The sequence below is a fragment of the Opisthorchis viverrini genome, assembly GCF_000715545.1.
Source record: "Opisthorchis viverrini unplaced genomic scaffold opera_v5_18, whole genome shotgun sequence".
Taxonomy (NCBI): domain Eukaryota; kingdom Metazoa; phylum Platyhelminthes; class Trematoda; order Opisthorchiida; family Opisthorchiidae; genus Opisthorchis; species Opisthorchis viverrini.
This window is the reverse complement of record NW_008751674.1, coordinates 193,022-209,529: the sequence shown is the minus strand read 5'-3', so window position 1 is coordinate 209,529 and position 16,508 is coordinate 193,022.

Here is a 16,508-nt window from a genome sequence, read left to right as displayed (position 1 = left end):
CATCCAAAGCTTTCCATGTCACACCATCGAAGGGAAAAAAGGTCTTTACCTAGAACAGAATGAGTTTATATGCTTTGTTTACAGTACCAGATCAATGCCATCGTTTGCTTGCTTGGCATTGGGGCACTTGGCAATACCGTATGGTCCGTCGGCAAGTAAAACTTTGGTCAAGCAGAAGCCAATGATCACAAATGCTGCAGAGTAATAAAATAATTTTACTCAGGAAGAAATCCACCAGTCCAAAACAAATTCTTTGATATCCGTCACCCAAATAGGTTATTTAATACAACAAAAAAACTTAGTTACGTTCGTCACGAAAGACAAATGGCGAATATCTTGGTTGAACACTTAAAGTTCAACCTTGTATAATGAACAAAAATCGCTCCAGCTCAACAGTTTATGTGAAAAACATTTCAGGCTTAACCTCAATTAATTTTTCTAACAGTGAATAATGATTTAAAGGAACATGTGTATTTATTTATAAATTCAAATACCAGAGATGACTGGTGAGTTTATCGGGAGGGTTAAAATAAAAATTCACCGGAAAACCAAGTTAACAATAAAAAGACTGAATTGTATTTGAAAGAATACTTGTATGATTAGATGGCGCAGCAGTAAAATTAGCGTAACGTAAAAATAACGCAAAAAACTGAGTCTACCTTGGGATACGTGCATGATTCGCTTTTCCGTAGATTTCCGATTGTTAGGCTCAAGATCTCTTTTATATTGTAAGCCTTCTGAGAATCACTGCACCTGGTGTACACAAAAATGTTTTCGTGTACTGTCAGCGTTTCTAGATGTTGGACGGAGCCATTTGCATAATCGATTAAGCATAGTTATGCTCAAATTGGAACGTATATCAGTGGCCGTGCATTTTATTACGTTTTGTTTGTCCCTAGTTTTTTCTCGATAGAAGAGCATGCTTATCGGTCAAACTTTTGATGTAAATAATTCGTCGTAGAGGCCTAAAGTAATCGTGGGAATAGGAACAGAATAGCTTCATTGAGTAATTCGATTCAAAAACATCAAAATGTATCTAGACGTTCAGCAAGTGACATTAGGCTATCCAAAAATATAGGGACTGTTGCGGGCGGAATTTTTTCAAGAATCATCGCCGATAGCCCGTTCGCTCTTGGTATCAAAACAACTAGATTAGTACTTGCGTTTGTGATATTTACTCCCTAAGGAATAGAAGCGGCTCTCTATTCAACTGGACACCTAGCCTTCAAAGAATCATCTATCTTGAACAGCGTAAATTTTATACCGCACAATGGATGCAAGCGTTACTTTGTTTATCGGGTTCTTAAGTTAGAAGATTACAATGCAATCTTCGAGTGCAAGACAACTTCACTGACTTTAGCATGATGCCGAAAACGGGGTATTGCTTGAAGTGGTGGATTTTAAACGTAACCAGTCAATAATTCCGTTGCTATCACGTTTATGTGTTCTGGTAGGGATCATTAAAAAAGTCTGCTTTAACTTTAATGGCCACATTCTATCATGAAAATGTTAGGTCCGTTAGATTTAGATCTTTTGGGAGCTTTTGCTAATCGGTCATTCACATAAGCACGGGCAATCAAACTGCCTAGCTCAGCGGACAGTCCAACGACCATAGTTAGACTTTTTTGGTTTGTTTGATGACCGTGTTTTTTGCACATAGAGATAAGTTTAATTCAGTCGTCATTGCCATCCTAAAATTCGTATGAAATATCCGTGTTATCCATCTTTTTTACGGATGATTTCACTACGCGAGCGTTTTGAAAATCGTACAATGAAATTGCAAAAGTTAATTTTTGGTCAGGGAATTAAAGAAGCCCCATTCACTGTATTTATCTTTCATTAGAGTTAGATTCTCTAATCCTCTTCAACCTCACCAGCCTCGCTGTCACAAACGGGAAGGATACTACAGCCGTGGCAGATTAATCATTGGGTTCAGTTCGGTGTGTGTTACTTATGTGTCTACAGATACACAATTACATACTTGAAACACCCATATCTCTAACCCAGTGAAGTCTGCTATGAGTATATTTACTCAAATAAAAATGTGTCTATCATACAGTTTCAAAACAAATTGGCATTCGTGAGCAACATTTGAATTTCCCCAAAAAATAGATAGTACATCCGACCAAATTGTCTTTTCTCAGGATTCCCTTTGTCAGAAGTTTGGCATTGTGCTTTCGGTTTATTTACATTAAGGAAGAGTACAACTCTCGATGAAATATGCTCAAACAAATTTGCTTTTGCAAGAGCCTCACCTAGAACCCAGCTGAATCTCTTGTTTGTGATGTGTCCAGGCAACCGGGACAACAGGCGACCCGGTGCAGCACATTTAGTTACTTGGAAACATCACAAACCAGAGATTCAGCTGGGTCCCAGGTAAGTCACGTGAAAAACCAAGTTTGTTTGCAAATGGGCGTATTTCGCTAATTTCGTGCAATTTGTGTCCAAGTAGAACATAAGTGTGACGAGAACTCGGGCTGTGCGCCTACCTGACAAATCCCAAAAGAGATGAAGCCGGTTGTGGGCTGTCGATGATGTTTCAGCAACCTTATAAGTAGTGCATCAAGGTCTTATCGACTTTAAAAGAATCCATCAAAAGTTTTCTATTCCCGGATGATAAAGTATGCGAACGGAAAAGTCGAATTTTCAAACCAGCCGGAAGCAAGTACAATGATTAAGGGAGGTACGACTTTTGGCCATGAAGTAAGTGGGTAAGCGCCAAATTTCTTATCTTTCAATAACAACAACTTGCGTTACCAGCACCATCGTGGAAACAAGAAGGGATACAGTTTTAAAAAATATAGTGTCGGGGTAGGTTGTACAAAATTGTACCTAGTGTTTAAAGCAGGTACCAACGAAAGTGCTGCGTGAAACAGCACATTAATCACCAATATCGCTGGCTAAAATCACCAGTATAAGTTGAAATGAAGGCCGTCAGGAGCACTTTACTCTGTTTTAGATTTTCTGCTCAGTGATGCCAGGTTAGCAGGCAAACTTACTAATGTCCCTTAATGCGCATGTGTAGCGGAATTTGAAAAGTTCATTTTGGCAAGTATGTTATTAATTTTACATCCATTGAAGCGAGTTCAACTGCGAATACTCGTAAAATTCTGCTAGAATTCGCACGGCCTGTGAGGCTGACTATCAGTGCAGCTGAGTAGTCTGCGTCGGCAGACTGCAACGTTTTATGACGGGTTTAATGCTTGTGAACTAGCCCTGGGTAGATTCGTCACATACAAACCTGTCTGCGGTTTTTACACTAAGGAGAGTTTACATAAGTCGTTATGAGTATGTCGCCCATATGATAGCACACTTTAACGCACTAACAGCGTCAAAAGAAACCGTTGGTTTGAGTTTAATCAGAGTAAATGAACAAGAGTTCAAATCACACATTTTACTCATTCATACAATTACACTTCCGGAACCTAGCTTGTTTTGACAAAGTAGGTAGTTGAACCTTTCCATAAGCTAGCGCTCCAAATGTCCCTAAATGTTTTTTACAGAAGTGTGACTTCTATAAGAATGACCGTATTCAATAATGATTGACCATTCAAGTCATTCTTCCTTTAGAATTAAACATTTGCTAACACTTCCGAGCGTAACGTGAAACGTGTGCAATAATTGTGCACAAATAAAGAGCAGTTATATTATCTTAATAGCAATTAGTTGGAGCATGTTGAGGTTAAACTTATGCGATGAAAAAAATAGTTCCTAACTTGATTTCAGTTATAGCAGAAACAAGCACAAGAGATCCTGAAGCATGATTTTGCCAAAATGAATAGAGATACATGCCCGTGTGATTCAGTTTGGCAGAGAGAACGTAAACGTTTTCTCTTCGTGTTAAAAAATAACAGACTAAGTAGGCTTGCGCACACTGAAGCTGTCATTCTATTTCCACGTTTTAACTTAAACTGATGTGATATCCAAATGAAATACCAATTCTTTAGTAAAGTGCATCATATGACTCAAAATGCCTGTGCATAGTTGTTTCTACCAATACATTTTGGGCATGGAGACTATTTATACCTCGCTTGTTTCCTCAGTGACACGTATGCTGGTCAATCGAATGATTTATTGCCTCAAACGCAACTACGCCATTTAAATTTCAAATGCATAATTTGGAATCGTTCATCTGGTAAATCTAGCCATTAGATCAGTATTTTATACAGAGCGGCTTTAAATTTCCTAGAAAAGATGGGGTAACTGGTATCAATCACAAACCAGATAAATACGATTTTATACACTGAATCGCTAGCTAACTGAACAGCCTCATACAAATCCACTTAAAATCGTTTGAGTTCCGCTTCTGAAAACTAACCACCACAGCATTATTTTCCAAGGGTATGTTTAGGTAACGGGATCACATCCACTGAATTTCAGCATGCAGTTGATAATTTTTAAACACTGATTTGAAGAAAATGTCAATGAAATTATAATAGGCTGAAATTTCCCTCAGTAACAGCGTAGACGATAGCAGACGGGAATAACATGCCTAGCGACGTTTGAGAGGCTCGTTTGGAAGTGAATACCTGAAAAGTTTTCTTCAACGGCCAAGCAGCATCCAACGCACGAGATTTACTAATCTACCTACTTAAATATTATAAGTAGCATCGAATCAGATCAATTGTATATCTACATATTACGGTTTTGAGGACACTGAAGGGCAGCTGCGGTTTTATGATGTGATACGAGTATTGATAACATGTTTTTATGAAACTCCAAGAGAAATTTACCAAAATTTTCTAACATTGTGGATGATGTTTGATCAAAGTTTTGGCATCTTTGTAAATCATTACGGCTTGTCACTTAACAACCCTTATAGGGTTCCAGAGGCTTGGAGTATGTAGTCGTATTTAAGTATCTAACCTATTTGCACCGGAACGTATTCGACAGGCCTACGTGCTCCATATGTACACAAATATGTATCTTTCTACATATATATCTTACGGAAAGTTTGCAATATGCGACCAAAGTCGTCGGTCGACAAAAAGAACCATTAAAAAGAACCATTTCCTTCAAACGAAGTTTCCCAAGTTCGTGAAAAATCCAAGATTGATGCGTTAAATAAAGAATTATCCGCAGAAAACACCGAATCGACAGCAGATATTAAAGCTTGCTTTTTTAGTGGACATGGTTTTTGGTTTGGCATCTTGACACGTACAAATATGATATCTGTGACATCTGACGAGTTACGAGTCCGCAGGCGCTCCTCTCGTTAAATTTTACTCATCAATTTAGTGTTATTTTTATCGCAGAAAAAACAATCAGTCTTTTCTTGTGCATCACTCAAGCCGGGAAATCCAGCAGCAGAGTACACCAGTGTTATATATATCCCCTAGACCTTTGATTGCGACCATTTAAGACAAATATTGTGCGTATGAATAATAACCACACGCCCAATAAAATCCTAGGGGAATTCCCAGTTGCATTGTGTTTCCTTTGGTCAGAGTTATGGGAATGAGCGCCGCTGGACAGTCTCAGAGTAATCAAAGTGCAGAATTTGCCAATGTCGTCTCGCGCTAATAACGTTACACGTCGGTCCAATCAGCATTTCGTCGGAATCTGCAAACAGAATTTATGCACGTTACATGATCATCCTATTGCCTCATAACACTATTCTGCACTCGCCGCTTAAAGATATTTAGAAGCCGACTTGAAACATTATACCACAAACAACTTTTATGCCAAGATTGTCAGAAACAAAAGAATTTCATTTTTCACCGAGTATGTCGGTGATGTAAAAGCCTGAAAAAATTCTGCTTGCATGCCGCTTGTTTCAGCCTATTCGCACGCACAAAATATCCCGCACTCCATCAATGGCTCTCTTTTATTGACGATATCATTTAAAAGTTTGCTTCAGACACTGTTATGACGCAGAACAGAGTGAAAAAATCCCATGGAAATTGTGAGAGCGCTGCATATTTATGCTTTTGACAGTAGCCGTGATTTCAAGTGTGGAATCTGTTCCACTCACTAGTAGTGCATTGCGCCCTCCAGAATTTCATACGGAAGGTAATGCCCCAAGTGATACTATCCTCGAATGTCTTGGTTATGAAATGTTGTCCGCTTTCATACAATACTTTACGACCGAATGTTTTTATCCATTACAAACAATGACGTATTCGCCTTACAAAGACACGCCTCATATGCTTCACCAGACTAGTGCAATTGGACATTCTATAACACGGTTAAGTCGAAAACAAGTCGTGTTCAACCTTAGTGACGCACAGGTGCAGGAATCATCCATCAAATAACTCTTGTTAACCAACAGGAATTGCTTTCAGCCATCAAAGAGTAATGGTTTTTTCTTGATTTACTGTGCAAGTTGGACCAACACTCTCCTGCTCTGTTGTGAATTTCCCTTTTCTGAAGTAAAAGACCATAGTCATTGTGCTCGAGTTTCCTAGTCGCTACTAAGACAATCCGTTGGAATGTTCCACCATACCGGGCCATGTGAAGGACAAGAAACCAAAAAAAACCTTCAAAAGTGAGACCAAACGCCACAACTACCGGGCCAGTGAAGGACAAGAAACCAAAAAAAACCTTCAAAAGTGAGACCAAACGCCACAACGACAGCTAGTCATACCTTTATAGATGGAGCGCTTTAAGGCGGCTCTCTGGTTTGTTTTATTTGTGCTAGTTAGAACTACTTTAAAGTTGAACTCGATTACACGTAAAATATTCTTGACACATTTGTGCATTGAAGACCCCGGCCACATCGTAAGCATTATCGGTGGTGATATTTAGAAGTAGCACCCCATGCTAGTGGCTGGTAGATCGGTAACACCTTTTCTTCTACCATTTATCGCGCCAAACTTCGCGCTGTTTACGCTAAATCAGCAACATTATTTGTTCACCTCATTGCCTGATGCCGGATTGTATGCCGACTAGTTGAGTTCACGGATTATTCACGCTTACCTTAGATTCTAAAACAACTCGCCGAATTTGCGTACGGGTCAAACAATGAACACAACTAAAATTTCGACCACAATCAGTTTCTCAATCCATTTGAGTTTCGGTGTTGGGTGCTATGGTTTGGCTAGCAGACACGACCGTTTCTTTAACTAGATGGTCTGTGTGAAACGCACCAATGCTTTTTTCACCGTCGAAATGATAGTTTCGCCACAATTTCTCTCTGTGGGTAATGGTATGGCAAGTCTTATTCGCCTATTACCAGTTTATGTAAAAACCATATCAGGGGACATTTATGGATCTTCCCAAGGACACCGTTCCCCCGCCCTCCTCTTTGCTATGTGAATTCAGGCGTACCGATCATGGTATAAATGTAGAGAAGATATATCGTCCGGCTCTGCATGTACAGAAGTTTGGAAGATGCCACAGTTCTACAGTTGACTCAGCAAATCATCGGGTGGATCCAAGAACATTCCCGTCGCTCGTAAATGAAGAGCCTTGTTAAAATTATCCCAAAGCCTCGATTCGCGATATATCCTAAAAATAGATGCACTTTACACTTACATAACCAGTGGGCAACCCGTCATATGCCAACGCTTGATCATTTTGCCTTTGAAGGCCCATAGACACAGTAGCATATCACTCACTGCATCGGCTAACAATACAGTAGCAGACACAGTATACCTTATTATAACCTAACTTGTTATAACGCCGTTTTGTCCTTCTCCATTTGGCAGTTTTACAAACCCGGAAGCTTAGTTCAGATTCAATCTTACCAAACTGAAATCTCCAGTAAACACCTTTTACCTTTGTAGTCTGATACGCTGACGACGGTTTCTTTTAATTGGTCAGGTTTAGACTACGGACTGGTTATCAGATCTTGCCCTGGCCAGTCCCATCCGGATTAATAAAGCTTGTTCTAACAGGCAGAGCCATAGTAAACACGCATCATCATCATCATTGTCAGCTCAGCTAACCACGTACTCGTCGTACAGTGGTTGTAGCTGCCGCAGTTTCGTTCACCGATGATTTGGGGGAGGGGGGAGGTAGCTGCGCATTGCAGGCGCGAGCTGGTAAGTTGGTGCACTGTCAGTGGGCCGTCAAGTAGGGGGGGTGGAAAAGGAGCTATGCATTGAAGGCAATAGCTTTGATGCACGAGCGCCAATGAGGGCGCGACTGGGCCATGTCTGACAATATCTCCAGCCATTGATGTGGCCCGCCTCGGGGTCCCCATCCAGGAAGACGATAATTACCAGCGCAGCTGAGTTTGCTGGTAATGGCTTTCACACTTCGCTGCCAAGTCATTGTTTTAGCGCCTCTGGCTCTCTTCCACCCTTCACATGGTTGGGCGAAAAGAGCCCTTCGAGGAAGTCGGTCGACTGGCATACGCAGCACGTGGCCAAGCCAGCGCAACTTGTGCAGTGTAATCAGTTCACCTATCAAGGGTGAGTTATTTCTCCCGAATATCATTCGACGTACTTCAGAATTGGTGATCCGGTGTTCCCACCAGATCCGGGCAATGCTCCGAAGACATCGATGGTCAAACACTGAAAGTCTTTTGACGTCCTCGGCGCGCAGCGGCCAGGTTTCTGATCCATATAGTAATATGGAGCGCACCGCAGCATTATAAACTCGACCCTTGACAGAGAAGCTGACGTCACGCCTACGCCACAGGTGACAGGTTCGCAAAAGCTGCTCTGGCCTTCCCAATCCGGATGGAAATATCATGTTTCACCAGACCACCGGGACGGATACAGCTGCCCAGGTAAACAAATTTGTCTACTACCTCAATCGGTTCATCCGCAAGCATGAGGCTAGGGTTCGAGCCCACCCAGTCTTGCAGTAGCACTTTACACTTTGCAGGTGTGAAGCGCATACCAAACCGCGAGGCAGAATTATTTAGATTATTTAGTATTGTTTGCAATGCCACGGGGTCAGATCCTAGAAGAGCTATGTCGTCTGCGTACTCGATGTCTGTGAGCGGAGGCCCAGGGAGCACTTCGACCCCACAGGCATTAGAGGCTGGTAGTGAGTCTTCCATGATCGTATCAATGACGAAGTTAAAGAGGAAAGGTGAAAGAGGACAACCCTGTCGGACACCACTTGATGTGGTGAACTCAGGAGAGAGCTTCCCGTAGACCTTTACACGGCCGCGGGAGTTGGCGTACAGCGCCTTAATGAGGTTCAAGAATTTATGGGGGACACCTTTGCTCCACAGACACTGCCATAGTGCTTGGCGGTCCACAGAGTCAAAGGCAGCTTTCAGATCAAGAAAAACAACCATTGTTGGTTGCTGGAAGCAGTGTCGCTGTTCCAGAATCTGTCGGAGGGTGAAGATATGGTCGATGCAACCTCTTGCAGGACGGAACCCAGCTTGGTTTTCACGGATCTGCCTCTCCCTGTGTTCAGTCAACCTTCGAAGGATAAGGCCAGAGAGCATCTTCGACGCCACAGCTAACAGGCTGATGCCACGGTGGTTTTCACATAGCGTCCGCGTACTCTTTTTGAAGATGGGGATAACCGTCGACATGCCCCATTCTGCAGTCACTTCCTCTTCGTCCCACATAGTACGAATAAGCTTTGTCAATTGGGTCACCAGGGATATTTCGCCTTCTTTGAAGAGGCTGGATACAGACCGTCCGGTCCTGGTGCCTTCTCACGTTTTAGTACGGCTATTTCGTACCTTATTTCGTCTTCTGAAGGGCGATCATGGTTAACATTCAATTCGCCCGTATGCATTATCTCCACCGGCTGTGTTGCAGGAGGCCAGCTGAACTGCTCTTCGAAGTGTTCGGCCCATCTCTCCAGTCGACGTTTTTGCGAGTGAATTAATGAGCCATCTTTTTCACTTATCGTTTCGCTGACCGTTGCTTTCCTAGGGCCAGTCGATCGTATCAGTTGATAAAGGGCACGGCTGTTTCCCGTAGCAAAAGCCTTCTCCATCTCCCGAGCTTTCGATGTCCACCAGAGCTCTCGGTCTTTCCTTAGACTCTTCACTATTTGGCGTTTGAGGGATTTGCGTGCGCCGTCGTACTCGTTGGTTGCTGGTATGGCTTTCCTGGCATCAATCATGTATAACGACCTCGACGACATCCAGCGGTCCCGTGGTCGAATTGGAGAAGTCGGGCAGGCAGCATTGAACGCCGCTAGTATAGCTCCTTTCACATTTTGCCACGCTTCGTCCACATGTTCACTGCCACCACAGTAGTGTTTTACTGTGGAGAGTTGTTGGGCTAGCTCAGATCGATACTATTGAGCTATGGTAGTACTTCGAAGCTGGTGGCATGCTTCTTGCCGACTTGCGAGGGCCTGAAGAAAAACGAACTGTCAGGCGTGCGCACACCATGGCGTGATCGGAATCAAGTGGTGTGCCCCAGAAAGAACGGCAGTCTTGAGTCGTGGCTCTCCACCGGTGGCTGATGGCCACATGGTCCAACTGGGTCCACCGTTAATTTGTAGTTGGCGGCCACCAGGCACCACTTACGCGGTGCGAAATTTTATGTTGAAAGTTCGTACTTGCCAGAAACAGTTCGTGATCATCACACAACAGAAGGACTCCATCTCTGTTGTCTGTGCGGCGAGCATCGACTCCGAATCGACCACCCAAATGTGATTCCAAAGAGCTCAGACGACCTACTTGAGCATTCAAATCGCCTGCAAGGATCACAATGTCAGTGCTTTTTGCCTGACGAATGAGCCTGGATAGCTCTCGATAGAAAGTATCCTTCTCCGCATCAGAACTGCAGTCCGTCGGGGCATAAGCCGACACGACAAACAGGCACCGCTTTTTATGCCGCGAGGCATTGAGCTTGATTGAACTGGATAACCGGACGGCGCAGAGACGACTGTTCACTGGGATCCAATCCAGCAAAGCGCGTTCAGCTCTGGGGCTGAGTGCAACTCCCACGCCATATATTCCACGAGTCATCGCTTCTGGGTCACCAGACACACGGAGGGAGAAATGTGAAAGAGCTGAGTTCATCCTTGGCGTTCTGAGATGCAGAACCACGCTCGGGTCTTGTATGCGTGTTTCGGAGACACAGCATACATCGATTTTAAGGGAGTACAAGGTTTCAGCAAGCATTGCCTGTTTGCCAATTTGACATAGAGTACGGACGTTAAAAGCTCCTATATAGAAAGGATCTCGTGGATTTAGAAAGGTGTTATTTTGTTTAAGGTTTGTAGGCAGCGTGGAGCATAAGGCCCTTCGGTCAGATGACTGACAGTCAAATGGCCCAGCGACGTTTGCTTGTGCAGTGGGAAGGGGTTGGGGAGGGACATCGGTGGACGCTGAACTGCGCGGGCAAATGATACTTCCCGGTTGCCCAGGCCGAGGAAGGGGGTTTGGTTGAGGTACCCCACCTTGAGCCTTCGACTCAAAAGTCTGACCCACAAGGCAGTGGGATGACGTAGGGTTTTGTTCGGGGACCCTGACCCTAGCCTCTGACTCAAAAGTCTGACCCACGAGGCAGTGGGAGAATGTAGGGTTTTCTTTGGGGACCCTGCCCGGAGCCGATGACTCAATAGTCTGACCTGCTCGGCTGCAGGGGGTTGGCCTAACCCGAGGGCGCAGGGAATAAGGCATTACTGTCTCATTCCTGATGCGGCTGCGCACAGCAGGTGCCTTTTGAGCAGCACCGGGCTCTTTGGTTTTAAAAGTATTTCGACCGTATTGGATAATGCGCCGGCGGTCACGGTCAACCGTTGGGCGATCGGAGTGTGCGGTTTTTGGGGCCGACCTTTTCTAACCCGTCCTTCCTCGGGGGAAGGCAGCATCGCTGCTTCCATAAATATGGACATGCTGGTCGCCTGGGGGAAACACCTTACTGCCTTCACACTCCTGTCGCAGAGGACAGTACGACTTTACCCCCAGACCGCCTCGTAGCACGATTACTCGTAGTACGGGGTCTCGCTGCTCTTGGTCTGGCTGCTCCCCTTTGGCCTTCCTGGCATGGTTGCAACTTGTGGAACGAAGTTCCTGTCAGTGTAGCCCGCGGGATCGCTGCAACACTCATGCCCGACCACCACGCCAAGGTGGCAGCTTTAGGTCGGGATAGTAAACACGCACCATGCATCAAATGGAGTCAGCTCCCGACAGGATCTAAAATGTTGTGCTCCGAGACTCAGAGGTTGGAAAAAGTCAAACTGCATCAACGACTCCCATCGCGGCCAGGCAACAACAGAGCAGAATATTTGTTCACTGTATATGTCAGTTGTAGTGCACAGAGTCACTGAATATGCAAATAGGGTGGCATTGGATAATAGTGGATCTCAATGTAACTGTTGAAGTTTCACATGCGTAGCTTGGAGTCAAGGATGGGTTCAAACAACGTTCAAAATAAGCCATTAGGTTGGAATGCCAACGGCATTATCTACACAGAGGTGAGCGAATTGCACAAGCATCCTGACCAGTTGGTTTACAAACAGTTACAGTTTTGAAAACTTGCTCAATAAATTCAGAATTTGTGGACTGGACGTATTTTTTTCTCCTGCAAAGCAGTTTATTGGTTGTTTGCTACATTTATAGAGTTTGCGGTGGTCGAAATGCAAACTTCAGCTTTCATACCAGAAAGAGCACGCAAATAACGGCCCTTATAAGATTTCTTCGGCTCACTGTAATGAATTTATTAGAGCGAATACAAAATTGGTTGGATTACAGGCGGCAAAACACTGCTGACAAAATACAACACACATAATGCCACGAGTTATTGATAGTTAGCTCATAATCACACGTGTGTACTGTTCGTTAGTTTTGAATTTCACATTGGTGCATCAGTGAGTTAACCGATTCAAATACTAGTTCATCAAGTGTAGTTCCAAGAAAGCCATCCAAAGACATCAAGTACAAACTCGCGCGTTCCTCATGCGCTGTTAGTTACTCTCTGTGTGAATTGGTTTGGAAAAGTGTAATCGACACTTTTAAAAAAAGGGTTCTCCACATCACTGTTTACAAAGTTTCCTTGTGTTTCAAATCATCAGCATGACACAAGCGTTAGCTATATCCTGTGCATTCCACAGTATCTACACGGTTCTTAGTGCCTAAAAACATACTACAGCTAAATTAAGATCGCTGTATAACAATACAGTTAATTTGGTTTTTGGCATGCAAAGTCAACTTTAGGTGAAATGATACCAGAATCACTATTACGCTGTGAGGCTTTACTACCGTCACCCCAGGGGAGCAAATGAATGCAAGAAATTTCATCTGCCGTTGCGAAACGCATTCTGATGAAGACGATGCATGCATCTTCAAGGAGGGTGTTCATCAGAGACTCCGAGGTCATTATAAGCCAGTGATACAGGCCTAATAATATGCACTTATGGGCTGGCAATTGGACTGCGTAGATTCATTTGAAAAAATTGAAATTTGGAATTACGTTGATAGAAACACTGGCGCAATGTTTGGCTGAATGATCCCGAAACACGCAAATTCAAGGAATCAACAATCAATTAAATACGGAACTGTCGGATTCACCATATCTAGTATAGGGGTATCGAATAGCTCTGGGGATTCGAGAATTGATCGGCATTAAAAACGGAATAAGTATTCAACCTGAATGTTCCGTGACACGCTACACATAACTACACCTGATACGTAATCCATTGCGAACTTGCAAAAATCAGCAATGCGTTTTCATGAAGCATTAAAACAACCTGACGTTTTGGACACATTGATTGACTCATCTCCGAAATTTTATGTACCAGCCGCACCCGATCTGTGCACAAAAGTGCTGACCAGATATCTCGCGTAATAATATCCTATAAGTAATGGTGTATTGTGGTTCAGAGCAAATGACTGTCATTCTGGATCGTACCTTTTTCATGCTTATGCTGATGAAACCCAATTCTCGCGAGACAAGACAGAGAACCATGGAATTCCTCAAGGGTTAGCCTCAACCATCGTTTTCATTGCGCGGTATTTGCTAGTGATCACCAAGAGGATTAGCACTGTAGATTAAGGCTGTAGTTTTGTTAATGCTGTTCAATCAGGCACTTGTTTTAATGGCGATCATCAATGAGTTATTTTTAAATCCTGCAAATGTAGACAGTTTGCCAAGTTAAACCAATGCACTCCTAAAATTGTGGGTAGATTTGAGAACTTTCCAATAATGTTTTCTCAACTACTGCGAATCATTCAATGTTAAAATGCCAAGAACCTTATTAAGAATCCTAATGAAAAGTCCTAAGCAATTCGCATCCCACAAAACTTTGGGGATTTTTTAACTGGCCAATTTCAGTTTCGTATTTCTAGCATTTACCCGTTTGTCTACTAGCGGTTGACTATATTGTGAGTAAACGGCCTTAACCAGGACAGGATCTCATTCATTCTTCAACAACAGGATCCGCATGGCGTGGTAATTGGGGATACTCCAGATTTTGTTTCTATTGCACCAGACTATTCTGATGGATGCAATGAGGCGTGGTCCTCATATGAGACATCCGGTGTCTCATGCCGTAATGTTTGGCCATTAAATATTCCCCTCTTGCGCTTAAATTTAATTTCAAAAAATTATATTCTTCATAGGTTGTGGAGCTTGCTTTCCTGTATTTTGTTGGCGGCTATCGGAAACGGTTTTTTTTCCAAGCAAATTGCGATGAGAGAATATGGGATAAGCGGCTTTTATAATCCTCGTGGAAAATTCAGAGTAATTAGTCAAATGTATCCATATCCGTTGCCACTAAGCCCTCGTCTTATTTAGTGGCACAATTCGCTCTACTTGATCACTGAATGTGGGTAGTAAGTTTTCAAACTGACCGTTTACTTCTTTGGAATCCCACATCATCTGCTAAATACATTTCCAGAAACAATGTCCCATAACACACCAGAGTGACCCAGGACAACTAGAGCTACGGCAGCCTCTTCATTTTTGATTTTCTACAGAACAAGAACAAGTAAACCAACTCCTGAAAGCTTTCGTCTTACCCGTCAAAATCTATAACGAAATTCTTCGTTTCCGGGAACTAAACTCACTCAACACTGACGGCATCATGATGTTTTTTTTACCGTCTTGGCCTTTTGAAAATAAGGGAAACCCACAACGCAGCAAATGAGATAGGTTTTCGTAACCTACAACTGGATTTAGCCTTGATACGTCATGTGGAGGTTTTCTCTCCTGATTCCTCCCGTGTAATTCACGGACAATTAAGCGCTCCGCCGTAATTAGTTGATTGCTTATTCGGTCACTTGTTTTCGGTGACGTGCTTTGGGATCGAGTTGCGTCAACTTCTCGTGGGCTTTCAATCTTCCCTTTATTTCGGTCACATTGTACCCACATTTCAAAGGCCCGTCACCGGTCCAAGTGGTGCTATTTCGTTTAACATCATAGGCGGTTTTTTTTTGTAAAAGTTTAGTGGTTTGGTTGACAGTGACATGTTTGATAAATGAAGTTTCCGAAGTGCGTTACGCCGGATGCTTAGCATTGCTCACATAATCTTCTTGCATACGAAGATAGTTGGGAGATGCCACTTTTGAAATTAGGTACCTCTCCATCCCCAAAAAATGAAACAATGGGTAATGGATGCTGTGTCCTGGCAGCCAGCTTCCTTTTTGTATTAATGGATTATTGATTTTCGCAGTGACTCAATGTTCACTTTCAAAACTGACAACTATTTAGCACTTTTTTTCAGTGTGGTGTAGTGAGTGCTATTGTATGGGTGTAGTGTTGCAACCAAATGTAACCAGATGTATTAGATGCTTTTTATTCTGTGATGTTACTTTTTAGATATATTGGCCCTTTTGTTTAGCGGACAAGATATTTTACTAGGCTTTGCGTGAGTGGTATTCTCGGAGCAACTGGGTTAGAAAGCAAGTGACACGACATACTTTCGTCGCTTCCGTCCCGCGCATCATTGTTTGTTTACGTTTAGGTGTCTTAATGTTCACCAGTATCCACCAAGCGAGGCTTGCCAAATGGTCAAATCGATATTTCTTACCTTGTCTACTGCAAGGACATAAGCATAGCCCAAAAGAACTTTTAAGCCTAAGGTATGATGCGTTTGATATTCAACCATTGCCACCAAATTGGAAACAGATGCCTGTGTTAAGTAATACAACAAACTATTCATGCATCATCATGACAAGTACTTGCTGCCGATAAATTCATGGGCCGACTTATTCCGAGTTAAAAAAGTCGGGTTTATCACATGTGACCTTCTTGTTAATTTATTAGCTACGGTAGGAAGTTCGACAAGTGATATCATGTTATTGGGTGGCTCAGAAACGTGGAGAGCTGGTGATGTTTCTAGGAGTTGTGCGCAAACACAAACAGTGCATTATTTGTAAACTTACGCAAAGTACAATTATATCCATGAAAAAGTTAAACATTTGCGCTCTAAATGCTGACGACATACTAATAAAGAACTCATTGGACCTACATATAAGGGCTCGCACGCTTCTGGAATTCGGCAGTTAAAGAGGCTGGACAACCGCACCGGTTTATTTGCCAACATGCATCATAAATTTAATTCGTCCTACGCCTGCGATCTGGTTGTTTTGGACAATCTATCATGGCTGGTCATCCAACGCCAGTGATATAGGATGCTGGAGTATGGTCACGGTCATAGGGGAAACGTATGCCAAATAGTTCATGAGAAAT